The sequence below is a fragment of the Eschrichtius robustus genome, chromosome 6 (assembly GCF_028021215.1).
Source record: "Eschrichtius robustus isolate mEscRob2 chromosome 6, mEscRob2.pri, whole genome shotgun sequence".
NCBI lineage: Eukaryota > Metazoa > Chordata > Mammalia > Artiodactyla > Eschrichtiidae > Eschrichtius > Eschrichtius robustus.
The window spans coordinates 880,053-888,209 of NC_090829.1; the positions used below are offsets into that span (position 1 = coordinate 880,053).

General features: G+C 38.8%; 1 non-coding gene across 1 annotated transcript; it reads left to right on the forward strand.

Moving 5' to 3' along the window:
- Nucleotides 1-603: 603 nt before the first annotated feature.
- Nucleotides 604-711, forward strand: LOC137766928 (U6 spliceosomal RNA). The gene has a single exon (XR_011074454.1). It is a non-coding gene; the product is annotated as a U6 spliceosomal RNA (small nuclear RNA).
- The last annotated feature ends 7,446 nt before the right edge of the window (nt 712-8,157 follow it).

The window sequence follows — 8,157 nt, forward strand, 5'->3', positions numbered from 1 at the left end:
ATAGCGGCACTATTTACAACAGCCAAGACATGGAAATCTAAATGTCCATCGACAGATGAATGGATAAAGAAGATGTGACATATATATAATGAATCACTTTACATATGTTATAAGAAAGAATGAAATAATGCCATTTGCAGCAACATGGATGGATCTAGAGATCATAGTAAGTGAAGTCAGAAAGAGAAGGACAAATACCATATGATATCTCTTATATGTGGAATCTAAAATATGACACAAATGAACATATCAATGAAACAGAAACATACACAAAGACATAGAAAACAGACCTGTGGTTGGCAAGGGCATGTGGGGTTGGGGGAAGGAAGGATTGGGAGTTTGAGTTTAGCAGATGCAAACTATTATATGTAGGATGGATAAACAGCAAGGTCCTACTATATAGCACAGGGAACTATAGTCAATATCCTGGGATAAACCATAATGGAAAATAATATGAAAGAGAATATGTATATGTAAACTGAATCACTTTGCTGTACAGCAGAAATGAATACATTGTAAATCAACTATACTTCAATAAAACTATAGACCCACACACACACACACACAACTCTAACACAAACAACCCCATTAAAACTAGGAAAAGTGTTTGCTTCGGCAGCACATATACTAAAAGTCGGAACAATACAGAGAAAATTACCATGAACCCTGAGTAAAAATGATATGCAAATTCATGAAACGTTCCATATTTTTTAAAAATTGGGAAAGATCTGAATGGACACCTGGTCAGCGAATGTGCACAGATAGTATACAAACTTATGCCCAGGACTGAGGGTAGAAAAACAATAGTCCAGCTGGACTCCCTGCATCATGTGTGGCCGTGAACTAGTCCTGTCTTTCCTGGAGGCCTCAGAGAGATAGAGAGGGGGAAGGTGATGAAAGAAACTTTCACATATTGAAATATAGGGAAGTCATTCTGGCTTATACATGAGTTAATATGAATTTTATGCTAACTAAAATAGCCTGTTTGTGGCCTATCACACATATGTTGTACATCTGCTTTAATTATTAAAGGAAAGGGCACACTGACCAGAAGTATAGCATGTTCATGTTAAAAATAAAGATTAACTTCTTCTCTTCCTGGGACACCAATGCTGGTCCTCTTTTTATGATAAGACTCCCTTCCCAGGTGCCAAGGCCATTCTGGATGTGCTGTATGTGTACGTGCTGGTCTGTTTTTTGAAACCTTGAAGCAATGTATCCCTGACTTGTTTAATGTTCTTTGTTCTGACAAGGTAAAACTGTGCTGAAAACCCTGCTTTTTCCAGAGCAGTTTCTCAGAGTAATCTGGGAAGCAGGCTTCTGGGCTAGTCCTCAGTTTAGCTCAAATAAAACTCTTTTCTATTCTTATTATTGATTGGTTATTGATTATTTTCATAGACATTATTTGACATGGTCGGTAGGATATCAGAAAAACCCGTTTGAGGTCACCTGCGGTCTACTTTGGAGTGGGGCTTGGTATCAAGCATGGGCCTGCCCCTTGAGTTCCTCCAGCTTCACAGCGCCTTTCAGGTGATTCAGTGAGTTTTTCCTGATATCTGAATCTCCTTGTATTAAGTGATGGCACATGACTTTTATTTGAGCTGTTGTCTTAAGACTTGAAGTCTTAAGTGTGTACTGGTAAATTTCCCATCCAGAGGCCATAGGGGGAAGTTCCAAGGCAGAAGACCTAGAGGGAATTTCCAGGCAGGAAGGCTTGGAATGAATTTTGGAGTGAATTGAGCTGGTTAACGTTTCAGAATGTGGCATAAAATTGAACATTTAAATTTAATTTTTGATTCACACTTTATAATAAAATGAAACTAAGAGAAAGTGGAAGGTTGTGCTTCTAAAGCCTCCCAGCTCCTGGAGAGGAAGCCACCCACTGGAACTCTGGCTGGCTTCTACAACTGGTGTGGAGCCAATACTTGCAAGTACTTATCTAACCCTAAAATGGCTAGGGTAAAATTTTTTTTGACATTCCAAAACTGATTTTTTGCATGCACAATTAAATACAGCTGGCTTGATAATATACCTTTTCAAAATTTTGACCCTGAGAGAGAAAAGTACTCCTAGGAGAACACTTGAAGTAATAACTCTTATCATGCTCTTGAAATGCAAAGACAGCCCACACTGCTTGAGACTACAGCCTTGGCTCAATTAGTAGAATCTAAAATGTAAAAAAAAAAAAAAAAAAAAAAGCCTTTTTAAATGCAAGCAGGAAAGCTATGAGATCTCTGTCTGCTCTGTCTATGTCTATCTGGATGTATGTATGCTTGTGTATATGTTATAAATGTGATCAGTTTCTACCTCCAGGTGACATTATTAATATGAATTTGTAAAAGCGCTATGTAATTGACTTAAAAGCAAGTGCTTACAAATTAAATATTTCTAAATGTAACAAAAAAAACCTAATCCAAATTTTTAAAGGATCATGTGATCTAGAATTAATCTTTAATAAATGAAAACAATCCTAAGTTTTTAGCTTGATTAATTCAGAAATGTCTTCAGGGTCATCAACACTAAGTATAGTACTTTCATTGTTCCCAGGTTAACTAAAAGTTAATAAGTTCATGTTATCTCTGCTTCAAAATTAGTCAGCAAAAAATTAACTTGGTACTATGATATTCTCATAAGTGATGAAATAGAGATCAATGGGATAAAAGTTTTTAGGTGAACTCTTTCAAAATGATTGTGCTTTATGGTATGTCTAACTAAAAACAGTTTCTCCAGATTTTTGGTAACTTGAAACTTTAGAGTTTTGCTAAATTAAATTAAATGATGCAAATTCATTGAATATCCAGATAATTTCCAATTTAGATAAAAATACTGAAACATTCATTGCTAAGCATGTCTCAATTTGTCTGCTGTCTTCTTTAGAGAAAAACTAAAGATGTTTGGGTTTATTAGACACACATCTTATACCACATTAAAAAGAAATTATGCTATGAGAAAAATGTATGTTTTTAGAGGTTATGGAATATGTTCTTAAGTTTGCTAATCAGGAAATACTGGTATGACAAAGAGAATCGATTACTTGCCCCTTGATTTTCACTAGAGATTAAGGGTTTCTTTAAGGGTTAAAAATTATAACACGTGTAATTAACATTACTAAAATAACAAGGGAAGCATTTCACTATGTAAAAAGTAGCATATATGTTGTCAGTGATAGACGATATAAAGAATGGAGAAAAGGATAGATAAGTTTGTCATAGAGTTGGTTGTTTTTGAATAGAAAATAAAGTCTTTAGGATTATTTAGTATATTATATTACATGGGAAGCATTGTCAATAAAAGGTAACATTAAGCCTTCTTCACATTATGTCTACATAAGTATATATATTATAAATGTTCCAGAAGTGATATGAAACGCCTAGAAATCTTATATGTCCTGACATAAAATATTATCTGTCATGTCATCAAAATTGAGGCTCACACTAAAGGGAGTGAACCCGAGTATTAGGAAAATGCCCTGACTTTCGTACAAAGGCAACCACAACAGAATCTGTAAAGATTACGGCACATGCAGATAAAGTCCATTCTGCTTCTACAAAATTAACCCCTCATTGTCAGATTTCTGCCATCCTGATGTCCTTGTAACAGCGTGCTCCTAAATGAAAGAAATTAAGGTGTCTGTTTAATTCAATAGCTGTGAATTAAACAATCAGGTCTATGGGAAACCCAAGACAGCTGCTTGGCTCTTCCCTGCCCCCGGCAAACCCCACTTTTTTATTTTTATTTTTGGCTGCATTGGGTCTTAGTTGCAGCAGGTGGGATCTTCATTGCGGCACGCAGGATCTTTCGTTGGGGCGCTCGGGCTCTCTAGTTGTGGGGCGTGGGCTCCAGAGCGCATGGGCTCTGTAGTTTGCAGCAAGCTGGCTCTCTAGTTGAGGCTCGCAGGCTCAGTAGTCGCGGCACATGGGCTTAGTTGCCCTGAGGCATGTGGGACCTTAGTTCCCTGACCAGAGATCAAACCCGCATCCCCTGCATTGGAAGGTGGGTTCTTTACCACTGGACCCCCAGGGAAGTCCCCAAACCCTCCTTTTTATTTGATGTGTTAAAGCCTTCCCTTGCTGCAAGGTTGATGCCCTCACAATGACAAAGAAACTGTTTAAAAATATGTTTTCCACTTGGGGCATACCTTCTAGAGTCTCCAGTGATCAAGGCACCTGCTTCACTGGGCAAATCCTACAAGGCTTAACACAAACCCCTCACAAACTTCTTGAAATTCTCACTGTCACTATCATCCCCAATCATCAGGCGAGCTCAACAAAACTAATGGAAAAACTGGACTCAAACAGAACAAGAATTAATTACATAGGATTGAATGAGTTGATAAATATGATTATATTTTTACGACTCTTTGTCTGAAATATTGCTGACTTTTAATCTTTGTTTTTAAAGGGAACCTTAAAGGGAACCTTTCCCCTTAATCTAATTATGACTTGCGGCAATTTGGAAAATTATACCCTTCATAAACAGAATTGAAGCATTTATGTTTTCTCTCTACCCAATCCCTCCAGAATTTGGAAACTCTTAGATTCCCAGCAGCCTTTCCAGGTGAATAAGGAAGGCTGTTTCCTGACAGATGAAGAACCTCAAGACATGTTGGAACTCGAGAAGAGAGAAATTCATCTAAATCTGCAGGTATTTCCTGGCATGGCTAATGGCATGGCTTTCCTAGCTTTGCGAGGCCTTTTAAAATTTGTTTGAGATCCCTTAGGAAAAGTTTCACAAAACCAAATTTAAAAGAGCCCATATAATCAATGCCACTTATGTAGATAATCAGGCAAAGTGTACTGAAACCAGACTTGTTTTGCAGACAAATCAGTCTTAATTTGACTCTATTTGGTAAAAATGAGGGTAATTTAGAGAGAAAAATTTTGTTTCAATGATATACCTCTGTGAATATTGATGTTTTATATATATACATCAGAGGTTTTGTATTTACTACCTACACCCAAGATGTCTCTTTGTTGTGTGTAGCATTATTGTACAGTTTAACTGAATTATTAAAAGTATATTCTAAGCTTGTTTCTGAAGCTGATCACAGTAATCTATCTTTGGATGAGGATTAGATGCCCCATGACCTGCACCCAGGAGATTATGAATGCTGTAAAAGACATCATTTAAAGGACTCTCTCTCCCCAACTTAGATGGAAGGACCCTTCTCAGGTGCTCTGAAGTAACACATACACAATAAAACTGAAGGGAATTGACTCTTGAAATTATATTTTCCACTTAAGAATGGCCTCTGGGCTAGACTGGTTTATAGGAAAGAGTGTGACCTCAAACAACCGTGACTGCATTTTATTAATGGATTATATTCTTGCTCCTAGGAGTAACATACAAGAAACTCCCTTTGACAATGCAAATCTAAGTTGGTTTACAGACAGGTCCTACTTAAAAGATGAACAAGGATATTTTTGAGATAGACATGCAGTAACATCTGCAGCGGATATAATTGAAAGCCCTTATTCACCAGAAATTAAGTCAGCACAACAAGGTGAATTAATTGCTTTAACTCAAGCTTGTCAACTAGCTAAAGACCAGATAGCAAATGTTTATACTGGCAGTCCTTATGCCTTTGGAGTGACACATGACTTTGGAATGTTATGGCAACGAGGTTTGTTTTTTTGTTTTTGTTTTTGTTTTAAACTGCTTCAGGACAACCTATTAAAATATGGAAAACCAGTTGCAGAGTTATTAAATGCTATACAATTGCCAAAAGAGTTAGCAATTTTTAAAACCCAGGACATTCCAAATATGAGACTATGGAAGCTAAAGGAATTCAGCTTGCTGATGCTGCCACTAAGCAAGCAACTTTAAATAATCATTCTGTCCAGTCTCAAGAATGTCCATTGCTCTCTGTTAGTCCTGCTGACTCAGTGAAGGATTTCCTTCTACAGGCTCATGAAATTGCCACCAAAAGAAGAGAAACAGATGTGACAACAAAAAGGGGGAATCTTCCCAGACCAGGGCTCGAACCCACATGCCGCGGAGCGACTAAGCCCGTGAGCCACAACTCCTGAGCCTGCGCGTCTGGAGCCTGTGCTCCGCAACGGGAGAGGCCGCGAGAGTGAGAGGCCCGCGCACCGCGATGAAGAGTGGCCCGCGCTCGCCGCAACTGGAGAAAACCCTAGCACAGAAACGAAGACCCAACACAGCCAAAAATAAATATAAATAAATAATTTTTTTTAAAAAGGGGGGGGGGGGAATTTTTAACCCTATCACACAGATATGGTTTGGACCTGATATTAAACCTATAGTACCTCTTGGAGCCCAACTGCTCTTGCTCCAGCATATATTGTACATTCCTTAACTAATTGGGCACCTGAAAAAATGATTCTATGGGCAAACAGTACATTTGGAAACTTTCTCCCATGGTGGCTCATAAAGTATATGCTTGTTGTAATATATGTCCTAAATATAATCCTAGAAAGTCACTTCAGGAGTCACCAGGCCAACTTCCCCCTTCCTAAGGGAACTTCTGGGGTATGGCAATTGGACTTCGTACATATTCGACCATGTCAGGGAAGTCAGTATGTCTTGGTAATGATCTGCATGTTTTCACACTGGGTTGAAGTTTTAACAGTAGGTAAACTGTCATTAGAAAATATAATTCCTATTTGGGGAAGTCCTTCTGAATTACACAGTGACTGGGGAACTAATTTAAGTGAACAAATAATTAAATCTATTTGTGACATTGGGCCAATAATGCTGCATTTTCACTGCACTCATCATCCCCAATCTTCCGGATTGGTAGAAAGGACTAACGACACTATCAAAATGCAATTAGCAAAACTCCCAGAACCATTTAATCTCTCATGGCCAAAACTCTTCTGCTATCACTTCTCAACCTCAGATCTATGCCTTTTGGTAAACGTCAGCTGTCTCCTTTCGAAATCATAGCAGGATGGCCTATGCGATTAGATGAAAAAGTATATGAACCAACCTCACTCCAAGGAGATATATTACATTATTGTCAGGACCTTAGTAGAACACTTAAGGAAAATGAAAAATTAGTAGCTAACTCCTTTCACAGTGAGCTCCCGGGAGATAAAGACCTTAAGGATCATGGATAACAACCTGGAAATTTTGGTTTTTTGGAAAAGACCTAAAATAGAAGATTCTTTGCAGGCACGTTGGAAAGGACCTTACCAAGTATTAATCACTAATCCATGGACTGCCAAATTAGAAGGCATAGACTCATGGATTCACATCTCCATTTTAAAAAAGACCCCTCCACCTGAGTGGACTTCATCCCCTACATCTGACACCTGGTTTTGACTAAGATCAATGCCACCAAGCCAGGACAAGAAGAGGATGACAGCAGTAGTAAACAGCTAACCCAAGAGTCTGGACCAGGCCTGTAAGATTCACCCTACTAACCTAACTGTACTGTTTACCAAATGTCTGTCTCTTCATCAAAATTTAAAGTTACTGTTTTACTTCTGACTATACTTTGCCCCAATGTACAGGGTGAAAAGAAAATTCTTTAGTAAAGTTGTCACAGAGTATAGTGACTGGGGGCCATCTTACCAATTGTCGGATCTGTCATCAAATTCCTCGGTCAAGGACTTCCCTGGTAGCGCAGTGGTTAAGAATCCGCCTGCCAATGCAGGGGACGCAGGTTTGAGCCCTGGTCCGGGAAGATCCCACATGCCACGGAGCAACTAAGCCCGTGCACCACAACTACTGAGCCTGTGGTCTAGAGCCCTCGAAGAACTACTGCTTCACAACTACTGAAGCCCGCGTGGCTAGAGCCCATGCTCTGCAACAAGAGAAGCCACCGCAATGAGAAGCCCGCGCACCGCAACGAAGAGTAGCCCCCGCTCGCCACAACTAGAGAAAGCCCGCGCGCAGCAACGAAGACCCAACACAGCCAAAAATAAATAAATTAATTAATTAAAAAAAAATTCCTCGGTCAATATAAGACCAATAGAAGCCCCTCATAATTCCTGTCATCAACTTTTCAGATGTCACTAATATAACCACTTACCTAGACCAACCTCCCTCTGGCAAAACGTTTCAGGTTCAAATTATTTAACATATTAATATGTCCATCGTTTCATACTATCCTAAGTCCTTAGAGACTGAGAACAACTCACCCTAGGACTCCTTTGCTCTGTCTCTTACTTAATTGAAAAATGTCTTTAA